Genomic DNA, 23,925 nt, shown 5'->3' on the forward strand with positions numbered 1-23,925 from the left:
TTTAAGACAATAGAATTGAGTAGTTGTGATGGATTCTGATATTTCGGGTAAATACTAACATTATTAATGGTATTTGTGATTTTTAAAAGTTATAAATTGATAAAGTTCCTATTTTATTTAGGACTAGCTTTACCAGGCGCACGTTGTAACGCCCGAGATCGAATGGATGTTGCGTTATTTTTTCTGCTTTGTTTGTTGATAATTTAATTTATTGTTCTGTAAATTGAATTGAATTTTTTACGCATATTTGGTGAAATTTTCTGTTAAAACATTTTATTCTTGTATCTTATTGTATCTTATTTTATATTATTGTATTGCTTTTACCGCTGATGATTGTTGCTTTGATTACATTCCGAAGAAGCATGACTGGTGAGCCAATTTTCAAAGTTGATATATGCGCAGGCATTCCTTTTGGTTCTAAGGAGTATAGAAATTCATTTGGATAATTCACAATTTTATCTTCATCTGTAACTGTGTCGATCGATTTATATTTCGTCACTTCACCAGGAAATTGATTTTGAAAGCGATCATTGATTTTGTTAACATGATCATTTTTGGGAGCTAAGATAGTTCTTTCGCGTAGCCAAAAAACAAAAACATTTAAATTTAAAATTCTTAATTCTGAAATATGAAAAACTTTCGTCTTGAGCGAAGGAACCTCGAGCCAAAATTTGGTGATGATCGAAGTATAGCAAACACGTTTTCATAGGGAACACACATACAAAATTTGATTTTTATAGAAGATGTAAATAGACTGAAGCTAAACAATTTTTTTAACAGCGGCAGATTACTAAACGTCCAAAAGGCAAAACAGCTAAACTCAACAATGCAGTCAAACTTTAGGTGTTAAAATAACTTAAGTTTGTACGGCAGCCATAGTTTTTCCCCATTCCACATTTTACTGGAGGTTTTATGACTTAACGTCACATAGCTCCTTACCAATTTTAATTATCCTACCATTACGACATCCAGATATATGCAGTATAATATATTCCATTTGAATGGGAGGTGACACGTCCCCTTTTTCCCAATTCCATATTTTCTTGGTGGTGTTAAGGATTGACCTCAAATAACTCCTTACTGAATTTCAATGTTCTGGCATGTATACCTTCAAAGTTATGCAGTACCAAAGATTCCATTTGAATGGGAGGTTCCACGCCCCCTTTTTCCCAATTCCGCATTTTCTTGGTGGTGTTAGGGATTGATCTCATATAACTCCTTACTGAATTTCAATGTTCTGGCATGTATACCTTCAAAGTTATGCAGTACCAAAGATTCCATTTGAATGGGAGGTTCCATGCCCCCTTTTTCCCAATTCCGCCTTTTCTTGGTGGTGTTAGGAATTGACCTCATATAAATCCTTACTGAATTTCAATGTTCTGGCATGTATACCTTCAAAGTTATGCAGTACCAAAGATTCCATTTGAATGGGAGGTTCCACGCCCCCTTTTTCCCAATTCCGCTTTTTCTTGGTGGTGTTAGGGATTGACCTCATATAACTCCTTACTGAATTTCAATGTTCTGGCATGTATACCTTCAAAGTTATGCAGTACCAAAGATTTCATTTGAATGGGAGGTTCCACGCCCCCTTTTTCCCAATTCCGCCATTTCTTGGTGGTGTTAGGGATTGACCTCATATAACTCCTTACTGAATTTCAATGTTCTGGCATGTATACCTTCAAAGTTATGCAGTACCAAAGATTCCATTTGAATGGGAGGTTCCACGCCCCCTTTTTCCCAATTCCGCCTTTTCTTGGTGGTGTTAGGGATTGACCTCATATAACTCCTCATTGAATTTCAGTGTTCTGGCATGTATACCTTCAAAGGTATGCAGTACCAAAGATTCCATTTGTATGGGAGGTGCCACGCCCCTTTTATATATCGAAATCATTTTTAGCCTAAAACCTTCCCGTTGATCGAATGAACCCATAACCAAAATTTGGTGATGATTGATGTTTGGGAAATTCGTTTCCATAGCGAACACACACACACACACACAGAATTTGATTTTTATATATATATGGCTAAACCGATTTGGGATTTTAAAATCAACTAACCATCATCTCTCCTTCCTGTATCTTTCTTAAAAATTTCATGGCAATCTGTCAAGCCGTTCTCGAGTTATGGAGTGACAATCAAAATGTACACTTCTTTTTATATATATAGATGTTAAAAATTTTTTTTTTTTTGATTTTTGGTGTTCAAAACCAGTTTTGTTATGTTTCCAAGTCCGTCCAAGTGCAAATTAGTTTTGAACATGGTACTTGGCACAACTAGCTTGCCAACTGCATTAAATTTAGCTTTAGATACTTGCAGATAGGGGTTAGATAGAGGGTTTGATGCATCCTTGTTGCTGTACAACACGAAAAATAGCCTCACTGCGCAGGTATTTTTTTGTGTTACACAATGTAATATCTTTTCCAATATAAACGATTAGTTATACAAATTATTATAGTTTTTTATAAAACCTATTAAAAATTTACCCTAGATAAAGACAGAACTAAGTTATTACACTTCTTGCTGTACAACATGAAAAATAGTCTCACTGCGCAGAAATTTTTTAGTGTTACATAGTGTAATATCTATTTTTTTAAGATAACCGATTAATTACACAAATTATTATAATTTTTCATTTATTAAACAGATTTAAGAAGATATAGGCAATAAAATATTTTTGGCCGCCTAAAACTAGAAAATCTACCTATGCGCGCTGATAGTAGACCGTCATGGGCTTTGAATAGTCTATAAAGTTTGTTTTTATACTCAGTTGAGCATAGCTCACAGAGTATATTAAGTTTGATTGGATAACGGTTGGTTGTACATATATAAAGGAATCGAGATAGATATAGACTTCCATATATCAAAATAATCAGGATCGAAAAAAAATTTGATTGAGCCATGTCCGTCCGTCCGTCCGTTAACACGATAAATTGAGTAAATTTTGAGGTATCTTGATGAAATTTGGTATGTAGGTTCCTGAGCACTCATCTCAGATCGCTATTTAAAATGAACGATATCGGACTATAACCACGCCCACTTTTTCGATATCGAAAATTTCGAAAAACCGAAAAAGTGCGATAATTCATTACAAAAGACAGATAAAGCGACGAAACTTGGTAGATGAGTTGAACCTATGACGCAGAATAGAAAATTAGTAAAATTTTGGACAATGGGCGTGGCACCGCCCACTTTTAAAAGAAGGTAATTTAAAACTTTTGCAAGCTGTAATTTGGCAGTCGTTGAAGATATCATGATGACATTTGGCAGGAACATTACTCCTTTTACTATATGTACGCTTAATAAAAATTAGCAAAATCGGAGAAGGACCATACCCACTTTTAAAAAAAAAATTTTTTTTAAGTAAAATTTTAACAAAAAATTTAATATCTTTACAATATATAAGTAAATTATGTCAACATTCAACTCCAGTAATGATGCGGTGCAACAAAATACAAAAATAAAAGAAAATTTCAAAATGGGCGTCGCTCCGCCCTTTTTCATTTACTTTGTCTAGGATACTTTTAACGCCATAAGTCGAACAAAAATTAACCAATCCTTTTGAAATTTGGTAGGGGCATAGATTTTATGACGTTAACTGTTTTCTGTGAAAATGGGCGGAATCAGTTGATGCCACGCCCAGTTTTTATACACAGCCGTCCGTCTGTCCTTCCGCATGGCCGTTAACACGATAACTTGAGCAAAAATCGACATATCTTTAATGAACTTAGTTCACGTGCTTACTTGAACTCACTTTATCTTGGTATAAAAAATGAACGAAATCCGACTATGGCCACGCCCACTTTTTCGATATCGAAAATTACGAAAAATTAAAAATATACCATAATTCTATACCAAATACGAAAAAAGGGATGAAACATGGTAAGGTAATTGGATTGTTTTATTGACGCGAAATATAACTTTAGAAAAAACTTTATAAAATGGTTGTGACACCTACCATATTAAGTAGAAGAAAATGAAAAAGTTCTGCAGGGCGAAATAAAAAACCCTTAAAATCTTGGCAGGTATTACATATATAAATAAATTAGCGGTATCCAACAGATAATGTTCTGGGTCACCCTGGTCCACATTTTGGTAGATATCTGGAAAACGCCTTCACATATACAACTACCACCACTCCCTTTTAAAACTCTCATTAATACCTTTAATTTGATACCCATATCGTACAAACTCATTCTAGAGTCACCCCTGGCCCACCTTTATGGCGATATCTCGAAAAGGCGTCCACCTATAGAACTAAGCCCACCGCCCTTTTAAAATACTCATTAACACCTTTCTTTTGATACCCATATTGTACAAACAAATTCTAGGGTCACCCCTGCTCCACCTTTATGGCGATATCTCGAAACGGCGTCCACCTATGGAACTAAGGAATACTCCCTTTTAAAATACTCATTAACACCTTTCTTTTGATACCCATATTGTACAAACAAATTCTAGGGTCACCCCTGGTCCACCTTTATGGCGATATATCGAAAATGCGACCACCTATACAACAACCACCACTCCCTTTTAAAACCCTCATTAATACCTTTAATTTGATACCCATATTGTACAAACAAATTCTAGGGTCCCCCCTGCTCCACCTTTATGGCGATATCTCGAAACGGCGTCCAGCTATGGAACTAAGGAATACTCCCTTTTAAAATACTCATTAACACCTTTCATTTGATACCCATATTGTACAAACAAATTCTAGGGTCACCCCTGCTCCACCTTTATGGCGATATCTCGAAACGGCGTCCACCTATGGAACTAAGGAATACTCCCTTTTAAAATACTCATTAACACCTTTCTTTTGATACCCATATCGTACAAGCACATTCTAGAGTCACCCCTGGTCCACCTTTGTGGCGATATTTTGAAACGGCGTCCACCTATAGAACTAAGGCCCACTCCCTTTTAAAATACTCATTAACACCTTTTGTTTGATGCCCATATTGTACAAACAAATTCTAGGGTCACCCCTGGTCCACCTTTATGGCGATATCTCGAAAAGGCGCCCACCTATGGAACTAAGGATTACTCCCTTTTAAAATAATCATTAACGCCTTTTTTTTGATACCCATATTGTACAAACAAATTCTAGGGTCACCCCTGGTCCACCTTTATGGCGATATCTCGAAACGGCGTCCACCTATGGAACTAAGGATTACTCCCTTTTAAAATGCTCATTAACACCTTTCATTTGATACCCATATCGTCCAAACGCATTCTAGAGTCACCCCTGGTCTACCTTTATGGCGATATCTCGAAAAGGCGACCACCTATACAAAAACCATCCCTCCCTTTTAAAACCCACATTAATACCTTTAATTTGATACCCATATCGTACAATTAAAATACTCATTAACACCTTTCATTTGATACCCATATCGTCCAAACGCATTCTAGAGTCACCCCTGGTCTACCTTTATGGCGATATCTCGAAAAGGCGACCACCTATACCAAAACCATCCCTCCCTTTTAAAACCCTCATTAATACCTTTAATTTGATACCCATATCGTACAAACACATTCTAGAGTCACCCCTGGTCCACTTTTATGGCGATATTTCGAAACGACATCCACCTATAGAACTAAGGCCCACTCCCTTTTAAAATACTCATTAAAACCATTCGTTTGATGCCCAAATTGTACAAACAAATTCTAGGGTCACCCCTGGTCCACCTTTATGGCGATATCTCGAAACGGCGTCCACCTATGGAACTAAGGATTACTCCCTTTTAAAATACTCATTAACACCTTTCATTTTATACCCATATCGTAGAAACGCATTCTAGAGTCACCCCTGGTCCACCTTTATGGCGATATCTCGAAAAGGCGACCACCTATACAACAACCACCACTCCCTTTTAAAACCCTCATTAATACCTTTAATTTGATACCCATATTGTACAAACAAATTCTAGGGTCACCCCTGGTCCACCTTTATGGCGATATCTCGAAACGGCGTCCACCTATGGAACTAAGGATTACTTCCTTTTAAAATACTCATTAAAACCATTCGTTTGATGCCCATATTGTACAACCAAATTCTAGGGTCACCCCTGGTCCACCTTTATGGCGATATCTCGAAACGGCGTCCACCTATGGAACTAAGGATTACTCCCTTTTAAAATACTCATTAACACCTTTCATTTGATACCCATATCGTACAAACTCATTCTAGAGTCACCCCTGGTCCACCTTTATGGCGATATCTCGAAAAGGCGTCCACCTATAGAACTAAGCCCACCGCCCTTTTAAAATACTCATTAACACCTTTCTTTTGATACCCATATTGTACAAACAAATTCTAGGGTCACCCCTGGTCCACCTTTATGGCGATATCTCGAAACGACGTCCACCTATGGAACTAAGGATTACTCCCTTTTAAAATACTCATTAACACCTTTCTTTTGATGCCCATATTGTACAAACAAATTCTAGGGTCACCTCTGGTCCACCTTTATGGAAATATCTCGAAACGGCGTCCACCTATAGAACTACGGCCCACTCCCTCATAAAATACTCTTTAATGCCTTTCATTTGATACGCATGTCATACAAACACATTCCAGGGTTTCCCTCGGTTCATTTTCCTACATGGTTATTTTCCCTTATGTTGTCACCATAGCTCTCAACTGAGTATGTAATGTTCGGTTACACCCGAACTTAACCTTTTTTACTTGTTTCTTACTCGTTTTCTATGTATAATTATTTAATATAAAATAACTTGCAAAATATACATTTTTCAAAAATAACAAACTTGGTCTTGAAGACAACAAATTAATATAATTATCAAAAACAATTTCATTTTGGTAACGACTAATTATTATATAGTAGCATGCTGCAATAAAAGCAGACAAATGAGGTCAATAGTACAAAACAAAAATTTTCGAAAAGTAAAGAAAAAAGAGGAAATGGGGAAGCAAAAGTAAAAGAAGTTGGAGAGGAGTCGGAAAACTAAAGGAACAAGTGGAAGAGGCAGAGTAAGATTGGGAGTAAAGGAAAGAATAAGGTTATTGTTTAGGAAAAAGTAGAAACATGAGATTAACAGGAAGAGTAAGAATAGCATTAGAATAAGATTTACGACGAACATTTAAGAAAGAATGAAAGAGAGACGGAAATTAAGTAAGTGCGCTGATTAAGGTGAACTCAAAAAACTTAAAATGTGGAGGAAATAAGAGAGGAAGAAGAGAGTGAAACCGAGAAGAGGACGGTGTACAGGTAGATATAGTTAAAACAACGCCTGTCTGATTTTATCATTTTATTTCTTTATTTATTTATTAGGCGGCTCACAGTCAAACCTGAGTTCTCAGTGGTAATTAAGCACCTGGTAAAATTTAGACATTTTAGCATATTGTAATTTTTTTTGTTATTGATTTGCATCTTCAAAAATACCACTTTAAACAAATATTCAAGCATTGTCTATGCTACGGATGGAGCTGAATCCTGCGATCAATTTTTGAGATATACAAACTTAATGCCTGATACTTAGTTGAGAACCAGATGACAATGTATTAATTGAGGTAAAAATCTCAATATGTGGCACCCAGGGAGAGATATTTAGAAACTTCGTACTAAATGGGAGAATTTTGCAATCGACTTTTAATAAAATTCCCGGTTAGCTACAAAATTGCAACCTTACACATAGTTCTCATATGAGGACCAGTACAGTTAGGCCGGTCCGTGAAGACCTTACATAGACTGAGTGAGTCCGTAGTGCTGCTAGAAGTTTGTTTAACGACCGAACTGGAAAATCCTATCAAAAGCCAGGGCCTATGTTTTAAAATAACTCCGTTCGCTTGGCAAATACTAGAAGCTTTCTAGGAACTATACTACTGACCGCTCTATATGAAATTTGTAGTACGGCGTGGAATATTCCATCAATCAATTTGCCCATTCGCATCCGGCATTTAATCTTCCTTTCATTTGCGCGTAGTAAACATCCGCAAGCGCTGATCACAGAAACCTTTCCTACCGATGACGGTCATGAATCCTGGACCAGCGCCACGTCAAAGAAGCCTCTCAAGGGTTAGGAAGAGTTTACTTCTTGCCACTGTACCGTGTGGAGGAGCCTCGGGAAAGAAGTCCCAAGGATAACAATTGTAATATGCAGAAGCGATAGAGACTGGAGAGGACCTCGAAAGTCTTAAACCAGAAAGGCAAGAGGAAGACGTAGACGACAATGGCGTTGGAGGCGGGCAAACAGCCCAATGACTCTGTGAGTTATCTGTAAGACTCACAGAGTCATTGGGCTGTTTGCCCGCCTCCAACGCCATTGTCGTCTACGTCTTCCTCTTGCCTTTCTGGTTTAAGACTTTCGAGGTCCTCTCCAGTCTCTATCGCTTCTGCATATTACAATTGTTATCCTTGGGACTTCTTTCCCGAGGCTGCAACTCGCAGCACCATTTGGCTGTTTTCAAAACAGTGCAACAAAAGGTGAACAAATTTTACTACCGGTCGCGATAATAAAAAAGTCATACGACATTTGAAATCTTTCTATAGATCTTTATATAACGTCCGGCTTAAAATTTTAAACTAATTGCAAATGGGACTATAATATCCATGACAAAAATGGAGGCGCAACGTTGGAGGTATTTAAAAAAATGATACGGACGGGAAGGAACTTTTTTGAAAGACTTGCCACTAAGCTACAAACTTGAAAATTTACACATAGTTAGGAGCTCCGGGACAATACTGAGGGGTAAAATAAAAAAAAGGACGTGTGGCACTCGGGGACTGCCGCGGTAAAACTATTACATATTATCAACTAATGCAATTATAATATTTATACAACATTTTGTTTTCTTTGATATTAATTCAAGTTTTGTCTTTGATATTAATTCAAGTTAACCCGTTTAAGCGTGGTGACCGATAAGAAAACAAATTTTTTACTTTTATTGAATAAATGAGAAGTTAATATTTAACTTTCACTTTAACTTTAACTTTAACTTTATTTTTAACTTTAACTTTAACTTTAACATTCACTTCAACTTTACCTTTAACTTTAACTGTAACTTTAACTTTAACCTTAGCTTCAACTTTAACTTTGACTTTAACTTTAACTTTAACTTTAACCTTAACTTTAACTTTAACTTTAACTTTAATTTTAACTTTAACTCTATCCTTAACTTTAACTTTAACTTTCACTTTAACTTTAACATTCACTTTAACTTTAACTTTAACCTTAACTTTAACTTTCACTTTAACTTTCGCTTTAACTTTAACATTCACTTTAACTTTAACTTTAACTTTATGATCCGGGGTGGGCGTGAGCTTAGCACCTGCTACCAAGCCAACCTAATATAAACGCACGCAAGTCATTTTCTGTCAAAAATGTCTCATGCACATACAACTTGTATGAGAGCAACTCAAATTGAATTTTCTGCGTGAAAACCGAACTCGATTTCCAATTTTTGTTCTGCGTGACATTTAGATTTGACGTTTGCACACATGCTTTACATTGTCGCAACGCATGCTTATTTGGATTAGGGCAAAAAAGCCGGTTGTTTGCGTGCGCTAAAAAAACGCAGTGCGGTTTTATTAGGTTGGCTTGTAAGCGACCATATATGTATACGATAAGCGATAGCACAATGGGTACTTCGAGAAAATCAACGACAGCTCTTTTAGTTTGATTTCGATGGTCGTACGGTGAGGAAGTGTCAAACGCGCGCTTAGAACAGAGTACCAAAGAGTGCGTGTGACACGTGTTCATCGTTCAAGCATTGAAATCAAACTAAATAAATAATTGATTTTGCTTTCGTGCTCGCTACGCGTTCTCAATTTGGTAACCGTGTAAATGTAGTGGTGCCCACTGCTGTTTATGATAGAGATCCAATTTTATGTATTTGGCCTGTTGCTAGGTTAGGTTAGGTTAGAGTGGCTGCCTCCGCTGTCCGAGCGGAGACTCACGTAGGCCGTTGTGGCCCGTTGTGCTACCACGCGGGGGGCCCCTATTTCCTATTACCCTACTTTCGAAGAAGAGGAGAGTTTAGACCCCAGTGAGGCTAAACCAGCGCGTTTGCCTAATGAAACGCAAGACATCGTTTGGGTTTATAGATTCAAGCTCCGCAAGGCACCCAAAAGAGTGTCTGTGGAGGCATTGGTACCTGGTTTTTGACAGTGCGGGACAGTGGCACAGATAGTGCTCAACGCTTTCTATCTCCTCCTCGTCCCTACAGCTGCGGCAGATGTCATTTGTCTGCAGGCCCATATAGGCACCGTGAGTGCCCATGAGACAGTGACCTGTAAGAAGGCCCACTAGTGGGCTTATAGAGATACGGTTTAATAATATCACCGATCGCGATCTCTTTTCATCCAGCTTAGGCCAGATTTGCTTGGATATACTACATGTAGGTTCCCTCGCCCATCTGGCGTTTGCCTGATCCGTGAAAAGAGATCGCAGGTGGTATTTGCAAGTGTTTAGAGGAGGGCTGGCCCAATCCGCGGAGGTTGTTGTTTGCAAGTTGGTGCCTTCCCTAGCTAGCTCATCCGCAGCGCAGTTTCCTGAGATGTCACAGTGGCCAGGAACCCATATTATGCTTAGGTTGCAATTTTCAGCTAGTTTGTTGAGGGTTTCTCTGCACTTCAATGCCACTAGTGACGAGGTGTTACTGCATTGCAGGGATTTTATTGCAGCTTGGCTGTCAGAGAAAATTGAAATAGAATTGGTTACCTGCAGGTTAGCCAGATAGCGGGCTGCTTCCCAGATAGCTATGAGTTCAGCCTGAAAAACACTGCAGTGATCAGGTAGGCGAAAGCGCTCGCTTAGATTGAGCTTCTCCGAGAATATCCCGCTGCCGACTCTGTTGTTTAGTTTAGAGCCATCTGTAAAAACGGATATTTCGTGTGATTCCGGCTCTACGCCGTTTGCCCACTCGTTCCTCTCTGGGATTCTTGTGGAAAATTTGTTGTCCCAGCAAGGGGGCGATGTTGTATGATCCAATTTCAAGAAGGTTTCAGGGACTTGCTTCAGGATCCGGGTGTGACCAAACCTGCAATCCCTCCAGGGTTCGATAGCGTTGAGCCTCGCCGCGTTGCAGGAGGCACAGTATCTGCCATATAGATCAGTTGGGAGAAGGAATAATATGGTTTCAAGAGCTTTGGTGGGAGTGGAGGGAAGGGCACCGCTGGTGAGCATTGCCGCCATCCTCTGCACTCTAGTTACTTTACTCCTGTTAGATTCGATATCGAGTGCCGTTCACCATACGGTGACGGCGTAGAAGAGTATGGGTCTCACCACTGCCGTATAGATCCAATGTACTATGCGTGGCTGGAGACCCCACCTTTTTCCGATTGCCGACTTACAAGCGTAGAGAGCCATTGTGGCTTTCCTGGATCGTTCCTCCACATTGCGCTTCCAGTCAAGCTTCCTGTCTAGAATAACTCCGAGATATTTAACCTCGGTAGAGAGTTTGAATTCCATCCCGTTTAGGGATGGGAGGGTAAATTCCGGTATACTGCGTTTGCGGGTAAAAAGCACCATCTCAGTTTTTTCACTGCTGATGCTGAGTCCGCATTTCATAGACCATGTGTTTGTTAGATTAAGAGCATTTTGCAGGAGTTCGCCAAGCACCGGAAGGTGTTTGCCGGTAACTGTCAAGGCTATGTCGTCGGCATATGCAATGACTTGGCATCCGGTGGGCCGTAGTATAGATAACAGAGCGTTCACCGTCAGGTTCCATAGTAGAGGAGAAAGAACGCCCCCTGGGGGGTTCCTCTATTGGTATACCTTATTAACGATGAGCTGCCCAGCTCAGAGATAATGATTCTCTTTTTTAGAAGGAGCTCGACGAACTTCATAAGAGGCTCTTCCACCCCTAAAGAACGTAGAGATTTTGTGACCGCTGCTGGGAGAACGTTGTTGAAGGCTCCTTCTATGTCGAGAAAGATACCCAGCGTAAATTCTTTAAAGGCAAGACCCTTCTCTATCTTAGTAGTGATAGCATGTAGAGCTGTCTCTACGGATTTGCCCTTAGAGTAGGCGTGTTGGTTGTTGGAGATGAGTGCCTTATTTGCCGATCGTCTAATGTAGGCGTCCAGCAATCGTTCTAGAACTTTTAGGAGGAAGGAGGTCAGACTTATTGGTCTGAAATCCTTTGGACTGTTGCCCGATATCCTGCCTCCTTTGGGTATGAAGACTACCTTTGCCTTGGTCCATCCCGTGGGGATATAGACCAGGTTGAGGCAAGCCTTGTAGATTTTAGCTAGCAGCGGGCTTATAACATCGCTTGCAGCTTGCAATTCAGCGGGAAATATTCCATCCGTTCCCGGAGATTTGAAGGGTTTAAAGGACTTGATTGCCCAGAAAACTCCTTTTTCACTTACAATGTGGTCCAGGGATTGAAATGGCCCTGGGTTAGATTGCGTGTTTAAGATGTATGGTTGAGATCTGCAGCCCGGAAAGTGAGTGATGATCAGGGTTTCGAGAATTTCCGTACTAGAAGTGGCCCATTCTCCGCTCGTTGTGCGAATGCAGCTTGGAGGTATGGGGTTTTTGGAGAGGACCTTTCGTAGGCGATTTGCCTCTGAGACTTCTTCGATGTCATTAGTGAAGTTCTTCCAGGAGTCCCTTTTGGCCTTCTGGATTAACTTCTTAAAAGATTTTAAGGCGTCCCTATAATGCGACCAGATTCCCGTGCGCTTAGCCTCGTTAAAGAGTTTTCTGCTGTTTTTCCTCTGCTCGGAGATTTCTTGGTTCCACCAATAGGGTTTCTTCTTTCCCCTCACCTTAATATCCGGGCAGGCTACTGTGAAGGCAGCGTTACAAGATTTGGTGATAAGATCTACTGCTTCTTCTATTTTTGACGATGAGTCTAGCTCACCGAGAGAAGCAAATGTTGTGTCTAAAGGAAGCGCTTCATCAGTTGTTAGCGGTAGGCTCGGCCTACCGTGAGAAGCGTTCTTTAGGAGAGTAGAGGATAGGACTTTTTTATAAAGGTTCCAGTCCGTACGTCTCCTATTCCTGTAAGCCACCCTAGGCGGTGTACGCAAGAGCAGAGTGAAAATGATATACATATGATCAGAGTAGGAGTTTTCGTTGGAAACTCTCCAATTTTTGACAAGGTCAGAGAATGCCCCAGAAACTAGAGTAACATCTAGAACCTCCTTCCTATTTAAGGTGATGAAAGTTGGTTTGTCTCCAGAGTTGCATATACTTAGATTGTTACTTATAATAGAATCAAAAAGAGACTCACCCCTACTGTTAATGTCGGTGGAGCCCCAAGCAGTGTGATGTGCATTGGCATCGGCCCCAATTATTATCGGGAACCCTTTACTGTGGGCCTCCCGTACCGCTTTGCAGAGCCGGTCCTGCACAGAAGTTGGGCGATCGTGCGATAGATATGCGGACATCAGCCAGATTGTTTGCCCCTGTAGCTCGAGGCTAATACAGGTAAAGTCCTCGTCGCTAAAAAGAGATAGTAAAATAAATACTAGATTTTTCTTTACTAGAATACAAGATCTGATTCTACCTGTCACGGGCGGTGTCACCAGCCGGTAGTCTTTAGAAAAGAGTCCACAGACCTTGCTGCCAACGACCCAAGGTTCCTGGACTAGAACGACGTCCTCATACGTAGTGCTGAGGCGTAATATTAGGGCAGCCGAGGCTGCCTTAGAATGGTGCAGGTTTATCTGTAGTACCTGCGCGCCCGTTACGATTCGTTTGTGGCATCGACGTCCATTCTCTGCTGATCCGCATCGTCGGATGCCTCCTCTACGATAGTATCGTCGAATTCGGCATCCGACGGGTCGGATTCTGGCCTGTTGCTAACACCGATCCTTTACGAAACTTTTCGAATCTTTTCGAGCCTTTTCGGATCTTTTTTGACAAATATCCGTTACGGTTTTTTTTGATTTAGTCGCCAAGCCCGCGATAAAATCTATGCAATAGCTTAATAAAAAAAAAAGATCGTTAGCCCTTCCTTTGAATACATATGTATGTATATACATAATGACGCAGCGGTAAATGTGTCACAAACACATATGTAGTATAAACTTCTCTTTTTTTGAAATTTAAACCCAGCTCTGCGCATTCATTTTCACGTAGACCGGTAATCTATGCTTTTATTAATGTGCTAGAAGGTCACCTCAGGAATATGAAACACTTTGAAAATGTGAATTATTAACATACACCAAATTTAATTTATTAGCGCTGGTTTTCGCATTCATTATATTAGTTTTGCATAGTCCGCTTCAGCAAGTCAGACTTTTGGTTTTGCTAGATGCACTAAGCGCTGACTCCGTAATAAAAGAGATAGACATTAACTAATAAAAAGGTAAAAGAGCTGAGGGAATGGTTTCTGTACTGCTTACGTTTTCCTTGCATTCTATTTCATTATAATAGTTGCCAGAGTCGACACGTCGAGACAGGTTTATTATTCTTATTATGATTTTTCTAAAAGTTTTACCTTTGGTAGCGACCTCTAAAAACCTTATAGAAAAAAAAATACACGCCATCCGTATTTTTGAGTAAGAAAAGATTTGACGGGGTGCCGTTAAGTTTTTAAAAGTCGGAATATAAGAACAACCCTAATGTGTATATTCAAAAAGAACCATGCCTAAAAATAATAATCAAACATTTTTTTGTTATTTGAAAATTTAGTTTGCACGGCATTCTTTGTTAGCGACAAGTGCTGATATTTCAGCATTGGAATGCGGTCGAGCAACAATATTCAACGGTGTTGTTCAATGGCGGCGCTCCCAGTCATACATACACAGCAACAAAGCCAACACTAGGCAAAAAGCTAAAAGCGACAACTGGCATTTAATCAAACGACAAAGACAGTTGTGCCAGCAGCCAGATAGCTTTACGTATTCACATAACCAGTTCAAAACTATTCCGTTTAAGAAGCGTTTAGTAGTCAAAATGTCTGATTTTGAATGCGTTGGTCAGCAACAAAAACATGTTCTATGTAAGCTGCAAGTGCGCTCAGTACATAAGTTGCTTATCGGTATAGGTACACATCACTTAATGCTTTCGAAAGCTTTTTGCCACGTTATCATTGTAGATTTACAGCGGTGATGTTTTATTTTAAAAATTTCGGTGATTTATGCATATGTAAAAGCCAATGCCACGAACAACGACAGTATGTCAAACAGGTGAAAGTATTTTTATTTTTTATATCTATTGGCATTAAACCTTTGTCGACTCCAATTACAAGTCGAAACACATTTAAGTGAAATAAGCCATTTAATGTATTGCAAGTGCAAATATTTGTGTAAAATCGTAGCCTGTATGTAAGTGTGTATGTGAATGTAGTTAAGCTTCTTTTACCGCAATTTTTTACAAATATTTATTATGCAGCACAGTTTTATTTAAATGCATGTATATTTTTGTATGTACAGAACATTTGTTTGAGAAAAAAAAATATGTATGTGTACGGTTGAGAAATTTGAAATATGTCAGAAACGTTTATACCTTAAAGGTGTTTTTATCATGCGTATTAGGGTAACAGATAAGCAACACTGGCTGGGAGGGGAAAAAGTATTACCAAAAAAAGTGCGCTTCCTAAGTCATTTGTTATTGCTTATGGGTGCATACGTGGTAAATGGAAAAATGGGGTAAATTGGAAAAGGGTGTATAACTTAATCCCGACTAACAAAATCCCGAAATACTAAATCCCGAAAAACATAATCCCGACACGAACAAATCCCGACATCTCGTAATCCCAACACGACCAAATCCCGACAAAAATCCCGACAACATGTAAATTTGGGACTTTAATATTCTTTATATATTTTGTCAGTATTTTTGAATAAGCTGTATTCAGTTTTCACTCCGTGATAAAACGATGCCATAAAAAATACACATCTTCGGTATTATTCTATTATTTTAAGCACCCCTTTTGCGTAGGCTACCTTCGGCCGCGACTTATAAAAATAATCCTTAGCCGATCCAATCCGGCTACGCGATCCACAGTATATCTGCGCAGAACATTTTACTGCGTAGGCGGCCTTCGGCCGCGCTTCATAAAAATAACCCTTAGCCGATCCAACACGGGCTACGGGATCCACAGTATGTCTGCGCAGAACACTTATCTGGGTAGGCGGCCTTCGGCCACGCTTCATAAAAATAATCGTTAGGCGATCCAACACCGGTTGCGCCATGCACAGTAATTCTGCGTAGAACACCTTTCTTCATAGGCGGCCTTCGGCCGCACTTAAAAAAAATAACCCTTAGCCGATCCAACACCGGCTACGTGATCCACAGTATATCTGCGTAGAACACTTTACTGCGTAGGCGGCCTTTGGACGCGCTTCATAAAAATAACCCCTAGCCGATCCAACACCGGTTACGCGATCCACAGTATATCTACGTAGAACACTTTACTGCGTAGGCGGCTCTCTTTGATTCCACTGGTGTTATTGCACGTCGCATAAATTGTTACTAGTGTTACACTTTACCCTAAATCACTTTATAACTTTATAATTTTAAATATGGTTTTAACATAAATACTTATCAGAAAAATGCCATTACTTCAGAAGTTCTCGAAATAAATTTAGTTTGATATTTGCTACAAAAAGAAATAATATAAAATCTGAGCTGCTATTTTGGTAATTGCTGTAATTGAGGTAAATATATATGGCACGACTTGCAAACTAAAACCCTTAACTTATTCAGGATAAATACTTTTACAGAGCAATAATGGACGAAGTGACTATTATAAAATCCAACAAAGGAGGAATCAAGCTCGGAGTTAATGGTTATATGTACTATGTAGACAAACAACGAGATGGCAGAGTGCATTGGTGTTGTGACAAACGCAAGACTAATTTCTGCATGGGAAGAGCAACTACCTTAATTGATGAGAATGGAGAGCACACTTTAATTAATTATAGTTTGGAACACAGGCATGATCACTTTGCTGCTGATCTTGATTTTGGTAAGGCTGCCAATTCTCATAAGAGGAAGTCGTCAGATTCGATAGCAAAACCATGTCAGATAATTTCCACCATAACCGCCGAGTGCAAACAACATAGCAGAAAATATTTGCCTTCAGCGCGTGCACAACAACAAAAAATATATAGATCGCGACAAAAATTGCAATTAAGGAACCCACAATGCATTGAAGAGCTAGAAATACCGCACCATTTAAAATATGTCAACGAAAAATTATTTATTTTGTCAGTGAAAAAATTTGATGGCCAGTGCATCATTTTAATGGCTACTTTCGACAACACGTTTGCTGTCGAAATCCAATATATGGATTATGGATGGGACTTTTAAGGTTGTGCCATCATTACTAAGGCAACTTTTTACCATTCAAGGGCGTATTGGTTCCGATATCTGCAATGAAATAGGTCCATTACTTTATTGTTTAATGTCGGAGAAGACCGAGCAGTGCTATTTTGAGTTCGTAAATGAACTCTTAAATGTTGCTTCAAGCCATAACATTACCCTTCAGCCCAACCTCATTCTTTCTGATTTTGAAAGAGTAAGCGTTAAAGTTTTTCAATCATATTTTCCCGATGCAAAATATAAAAGTTGTTTTTTCAATTTTGGCCAGATATTATGACGTAGGGTTCAAAAAGAGAAACTGGAAAGGAAATATGGAACGGATGAGGTTTTTGCACTTCAAATAATAAGACAACTAAAGGCTCTTGCTTTTGTTCCCGCTGATGAGATTCCAAAATATTTTGAAGCTATTAACAATGGGAGCAAAGATTATTTGAAATTAGCAAAATTTTTAGAAGACAACTATATATATGGAAAAGCATCAAAATGAGGAAATAAAACTCTTGCACCCATTTATTTGCCAAAATTTTGGTCAGTATAGGATAACGTATTATTTAATCTCCCTAGAACTCAAAACAAACTCGAAGCCTTGCATAGAAGACTTTTTGCTTTAATTGGTCATGCAAAAACAAATACTTATAATTTAATTGAGAACTTAATTAAAGAACAAATAACAGTTGAAACAAAAATTGAAAATGTAAACGGGGGTGAAAAACAACCAAAAAGACGATCTAATGAAAAAAAAAGAAAACTGTTTAAAAACATTACTTTTTGAAAAAGATAATTATTCTAAAGAAGATTTTTTAAAAAATTTAGCAATACATTTGCGTCTACAATAAAGTCGTATTTCTTATATTATTTACTACATATATGTATTTGCATTATTAAGTTTTCTCTTAATTAATTTTCTCATGTACGTTGACTTGTAATTTCATAATCTGAATAAAATTTAGAAATAATAATAATTTATATATAATATATTTATATAGAAATAATAATAATTTATATTTATTCTTCTAAAAATTTTAACTAAAATTTGTTTAATAACGAAATTTTAGTAAATTTGTCTGTATTATGTGCTGTCGGGATTTTGAGTTGTCGGGATATTGTGTTGTCGGGATTTCGTTATGTCTGGATTGTGTCTTATTGGGATTTCTGAAAATTGTCGGGATTATGAGTTGTCGGGATTTTGAAAGTCGGGATTATGAGGTGCACCCAATGGAAAAAGGTTTCTTAAAATCAAGACTAAACCTAAAGCTTCTTCTTTTTAAATCAATCCTCCCATAGATTTTGTGGTGTAAAGCTCGACTGTAAAGGTCGCGAAAGGTCATACCATTAATTACTCGAAACTCTAAAGAACTCTCGATCACATAAATTGCACCTAAAATGATGGATACATTTTGTTGGTACTTTCCGCGAAAATTATTAATTGAACACATATTTTTTTTAACATTCGAGTTCAGCATCTCAAAATCTATAAAAGGTTTAACTTCTCATTTGGAAAAATCCGGTAAGTATAAACAATTTTCATGAACTGCAAGTATAAACAAAAAATACAATAACAACATACATAACAACATGACTTAGTTTAACAATTATGTGTGTGTGCATGTTCCCCTGTTTGGATTGTTGTACTGCTAGCAAATGACCGCCTTATGATGTTGTTGTTTCAAAACCAAATTCCTCTAGGCTTGTGCACAATTTTCTGTGTCGATTTTAAAATTCATTCTTTGTTCATTAGGAGTGTTCAAAATATGTAGCATTTCTAAAGTGAATCGTTTATTATAATGTTTTTCATTCTCTAGAATGGCTACGTTTTCAAAGCCAGGGTAGTGTCTTGTGGCCTTGCAATGGGAAGTTAAAGCCGTCTTGTTGTCCGAAGCATTATTCCTTAATTTTATATTGGACCTATGAGCGGAAATCCTTGTCTTGAGTTTGAGTTTTGTTGTCCCAACATATACTTTGTCGCATACGTAGGACCCGTCACCATTGCACGGGATTCTGTAAACAACATAAGATTTCTCCTGACTTGGAATTTTGTCCTTCGTTTTTCTGAAAATGGTTTTCAACGTGTTATAACCATTTTCAGCAAAACGAAGTACAAAATTCCAAGTCAGGAGAAATCTGATGTTGTTTACAGAATCCCGTGCAATGATGACGGATCCTACGCTCTGCAATTATTGAACTAGATCTTGATTGTTGCTTTTTTAAGGAACAACTATGTTCGCTTTCAATTCATCTCCAATTTATCACATGTTTGACAAGTATCTAGTTTAATTTTCTTTGCTAAAAATGAACGCACCGAGCTTAAAATATATATACAGACAGACCAATTCTAAATATTCGCGCGGAATTTTGTTCTCGCGGATTTTTTTATTCCCGTCGAAAAATTCCTCCAATTCTTTTCTCCTAGGCAGAAGAATAATTGGGGAATAGGAATTTTCGAAGTCAGCTGTTTTTTCAACTGAAATTTCGTAGCGCATTTCTTATTTTGTTTAAAAAATTGTAAAGTTTAATTATTGTTGCCAATTTGTTTGAAATTAAGAAATAAGGTATAAACAATGCACATTATTGCATTTCACGTGGTATTCACTGAAATGAGTAATGAATTGGTGCCACAGCAACATCAACAGAGGAGCATAAGAAGAAGCCCGGCGGGATAACACAGATCCGCCGGAGTTGCCTGCATTCATTCTGCAACGCAATTTTCTGGCGGCCAAGTCGAGTTGAGTTCGCCTTTCGCCATATGCCAAAATCTATATAAACCTTCTTAAAAAATCCTTGCGCAATTTCTGGATGGCTGCATCAAATATGCGAAGAGCTCTTCCGTTGCTTATGATATATTTATACTCAGTTGAGCAGAGCTCACAGAGTATATTAAGTTTGATTGGATAACGGTTGGTTGTACATATATAAAGGAATCGAGATAGATATAGACTTCCATATATCAAAATAATCAGGATCCAGAAAAAATTTGATTGAGCCATGTCCGTCCGTCCGTCCGTCCGTCCGTCCGTTAACACGATAACTTGAGTAAATTTTGAGGTATCTTGATGAAATTTGGTATGTAGGTTCCTGAGCTTTCATCTCAGATCGCTATTTAAAATGAACGATATCGGACTATAACCACGCCCACTTTTTCGATATCGAAAATTTCGAAAAACCGAAAAAATGCGATAATTCATTGCCAAAGGCGGTTAAAGCGATGAAACTTGGTAGATGGGTTGACGTTATGACGCAGAATAGAAAATTAGTAAGATTTTGGACAATGGGCGTGGCACCGCCCACTTTTACAAGAAGGTAATTTAAAAGTTTTGCAAGCTGTAATTTGGCAGTCGTTGAAGATATCATGATGAAATTTGGCAGGAACGTTACTACTATTACTATATATGTGCTAAATAAAAATTAACAAAATTGGATGAAGAACACGCCCACTTTTTAAAAAAAAATTTTTTTAAATTCAAATTTTAACAAAAAATTTAATATCTTTACTGTATATAAGTAAATTAAGTCAAAATTCAACTCCAGTAATGATATGATGCAACAAAATACAAAAATAAAAGAAAATTTCAAAATGGGCGTGGCTCCGCCCATTTTCATTTAGTGTGTCTAGAATACTTTTAATGCCATAAGTCGAACAAAAATTAACCAATCCTTTTGAAATTTGGTAGGAGCATAGATTCTATGACGTTAACTGTTCTCTGTGAAAATGGGCGAAATCGGTGGAAGCCACGCCCAGTTTTTATACACAGTCCACCGTCTGTCCTTCCGCTCGGCCGTTAACACAATAACTTGAGCAAAAACCGATATATCTTTACTAAACTTAGCCCACGTACTTATCTGAACTCACTTTATCTTGGTATAAAAAATGCCCGAAATCCGACCATAACCACGCCCACTTTATCGATATCGAAAATTACGAAAAATTAAAAAAATGCCATAATTCTATACCAAATACGAAAAAAGGGATGAAACATGGTAACTGGATTGATTTATTGACGCAAAATATAACTTTGGAAAAAACTTTGTAAAATGGGTGTGACACCTACCATATTAAGTAGAAGAAAATGAAAAAGTTCTACAAGGCGAAATCAACAGCCCTTGGAATCTTGGCAGGAATACTGTTAGTGTTATTGAATATATAAATAAATTAGCAGTACGAGACAGATGATTTTCTGGATCACCTGATCCACATTTGGTCGATATCGCGAGAACGCCTTCACATATACATCTAAGGGCCACTCGCTTTTAAAACCCTCATCAATACCTTTAATTTGATATCCATATCGTACAAACACATTCTAGAGTCAACCCTGGTCCACCCTAATGGGGATATCTCGAAAAGGCGTGCACCTATAGACCTAATGCCCACTCCCTCTTAAAATGCTCAGTAACACCTTTCGTTGGATACCCATATCGTAAAAACATTCTAGAGTCACCCCTGGCCCACCCTAATGGCGATATCTCGAAAAGGCGTCCACCTATAGACCTAATGCCCACTCCCTCTTAAAATGCTCAGTAACACCTTTCGTTAGATACCCATATCGTACAAACATTCTAGAGTCACCCTTGGTCAACCTTTATGACGATATCTCGAAAAGGCGTCCACCTATAGAACTGAGGATTACTCCCTTTTAAAATACTCATTACCACCTTTCATTTGATACCCATATCGTACAAACACATTCTAGAGTCACCCTGGCCCACCCTAATGGCGATATCTCGAAAAGGCGCCCACCTATAGACCTAATGCCCACTTTCTCTTAAAATGCTCAGTAACACCTTTCGTTTGATACCCATATCGTACAAACATTCTAGAGTCACCCCTGGCCCACCCTAATGGCGATATCTCGAAAAGGCGTCCACCTATAGACCTAGTGCCCACTCCCTCTTAAAATGCTCAGTAACACCTTTCGTTTGATACCCATATCGTAAAGACATTCTAGAGTCACCCTTGGTCCACCTTTATGGCGATATCTCGAAAAGGCGTCCACCTATACAACTAAGGATTGCTCCCTTTTAAAATACTCATTACCACCTTTCATTTGATACCCATATCGTACAAACACATTCCAGAGTCACCCCTGGCCCACCCTAATGGCGATATCTCGAAAAGGCGTCCACCTATGGACCTAATGCCCACTCCCTCTTAAAATGCTCAGTAACACCTTTCGTTTGATACCCATATCGTACAAACACATTCTAGAGTCCCCCCTGGCCCACCCTAATGGCGACATTTCGAAAAGGCGTCCACCTATAGACCTAATGCCCACTCCCTCTTAAAACGCTCAGTAACACCTTTCATTTGATTCCCATATCGTACAACTAGAGACACCCCTGGTCCACCTTTATGGCGATATCTCGAAACGGCGTCCACCTAGGGAACTAAGGATCACTCCTTTTCAAAATACTCATTAACAGCTTTCATTTGATACCCATATCGTACAAACATATTCTAGAGTCACCCCTGGTCCACCTTTATGGGGATTTTTCGAAAAGGCGTTCACCTATAGAACTAAAGCCCATTCCCTTTTAAAATACTCATTATCACCTTTCATTTGATACCCATATCGTACAAACACATTCTAGAGTCAGCCCTGGTCCACCTTTATGGCGATATCCCTAAATGGCGTCCATCCAAAGAACTATGGCCTACTCTCTCTTAAAATACTCTTTAATACCTTCCATTTGATACACATGTCATACAACCACATTCCAGGGTTACCCTAGGTTCATTTTCCTACATGGTGATTTTCCTTATTTTGTCTCCATAGCTCTCAACTGAGTATGTAATGTTCGGTTACACCCGAACTTAGCCTTCCTTACTTGTTTTCGATTTAAAATAAAGAATATTGTGATTGTTGTTGTTGTATTAACAGTGAGAATATTGTGGTAGAATGTAAATACATAATTTAGCACAAATTTGTACAAATAAGTGTTCTTTCTTAAAAGAACCAATTTCCTTTAACTATTTTGATGCATTCCCTTTAATTTAACTAGTGAAAAAACTCCTATGAAATAGCAGAGAAATCTCCCTCTCCCTCACATCCATAATACCTACTTTTCTCCCATAACCGGTTTCCGCTTTTTCGAACATTGTTCAGAATAGGAGGAAAGGGAGAAGTGAAAAAACTCACAAGGAATTTTTATTTAGAATACTAGGAATGGGAAAAGGGAAAAAACTCGCAATGAATTTTCGTTTAGAATTGGGCTGAGAATAATTTCTGTACATTTAAAACCTTCCAATATGAAAAACAATCAGTGGGTTGGGATGGATATTTGCCACAAAATAGTGCATACATTTTCGAAAGCGATAACTCGGCGTGAAAGTATTTGCAGCGTAGGCCACTCCTTGTGTAGTGCCGCTCATAGCTTGGAAAGCTGTTAATGTGTTCTTTAATTTTGCTTATTCTATCTTTAGAGGGCTTGTTTCATCCAGCTGGGGAGCCACGACTATGAAGAAAACTTTAGTTTGGAGTACAGATTTTTTTTCACAACGCTTTTAAAAAACTTTTCAACATACTTGAATATTTGTTCTTCATTTACATTATACACAATGGCATGGTCACGTTGACGGGGCTTTTTAGCGTGGTAATATAATTTAACCAATTTCTTACCATAAATATTTATAAGGGTTCCAATAAATAAAACTTGTTCATTGTGAGAACCTAGTGCGCAAAAGCT

General features: G+C 38.4%; 1 protein-coding gene across 5 annotated transcripts in view; it reads left to right on the forward strand.

Annotated features, from left to right (window-relative positions):
• Myo10A (Myosin 10A) overlaps nucleotides 1-23,925 on the forward strand; it is a 177,791-nt gene that overhangs the window by 62,979 nt on the left and 90,887 nt on the right. The window contains exon 1 of one of the 5 annotated variants that reach the window (XM_067779241.1): nucleotides 18,529-18,751. The exons of the other annotated variants lie outside the window; for them this stretch is intronic. The gene's annotated coding sequence lies outside the window, so the exon portion shown is untranslated. Of the gene's footprint in view, nucleotides 1-18,528; nucleotides 18,752-23,925 lie in introns of those variants that run through there. 5 annotated transcript variants of the gene reach the window in all.

The sequence above is a fragment of the Eurosta solidaginis genome, chromosome 4 (assembly GCF_040869045.1).
Source record: "Eurosta solidaginis isolate ZX-2024a chromosome 4, ASM4086904v1, whole genome shotgun sequence".
NCBI lineage: Eukaryota > Metazoa > Arthropoda > Insecta > Diptera > Tephritidae > Eurosta > Eurosta solidaginis.